The sequence below is a fragment of the Penaeus monodon genome, chromosome 25 (genome assembly GCF_015228065.2).
Source record: "Penaeus monodon isolate SGIC_2016 chromosome 25, NSTDA_Pmon_1, whole genome shotgun sequence".
Lineage (NCBI taxonomy): Eukaryota > Metazoa > Arthropoda > Malacostraca > Decapoda > Penaeidae > Penaeus > Penaeus monodon.
In genome coordinates this window covers 41,985,425-41,985,915 of record NC_051410.1, presented here as the reverse complement: position 1 = coordinate 41,985,915, position 491 = coordinate 41,985,425, and the positions used below count along the sequence as shown (strand labels likewise).

Genomic DNA, 491 nt, shown 5'->3' with positions numbered 1-491 from the left:
GTTAATCTAGAGGACATGGAATTTTAGTAAGCAAATATGAAATGCAACTAATATGGAAGAACACATGCAAACTAATCAAGAAAGTCAAATTTAAGTGTGGAAAGACAATTATGTCACATTATTAAATAAAAAGTTACAAAATCTGTTGCTCCTCTGACTAAGTTCACTTATTCGCTTATCGCTAAGTCAGTATAAACAAATTATGCAACTCAGAAGATGGCGCTCAGGAAAGTAGTGCATGTGCTACTACCTATCGTATGATACACACGTACAAGTAATATCACATTGATTTACCATGGTTTATCTCAGAGCAATATAAAGTGCCATCACATTTCATTAATTTCTCTAATATCTTCACATTTAAAGCTTATAAAATTAAGTGTGGCATCATTATTCCATTGGGTACAGAAGTCATGCCGCCGTGGTCGTGCACTGTATTCGAACTTGTGCAGAGAGTGTAATGAACTAGTGAAATGTCCACAGAACCATAG

General features: G+C 34.8%; 1 protein-coding gene across 1 annotated transcript in view; it reads right to left on the bottom strand.

Moving 5' to 3' along the window:
* Positions 1–491, bottom strand: part of LOC119589416 (WD repeat-containing protein 43-like) — a gene marked incomplete in the record, with an annotated part of 18,183 nt that overhangs the window by 16,593 nt on the left and 1,099 nt on the right.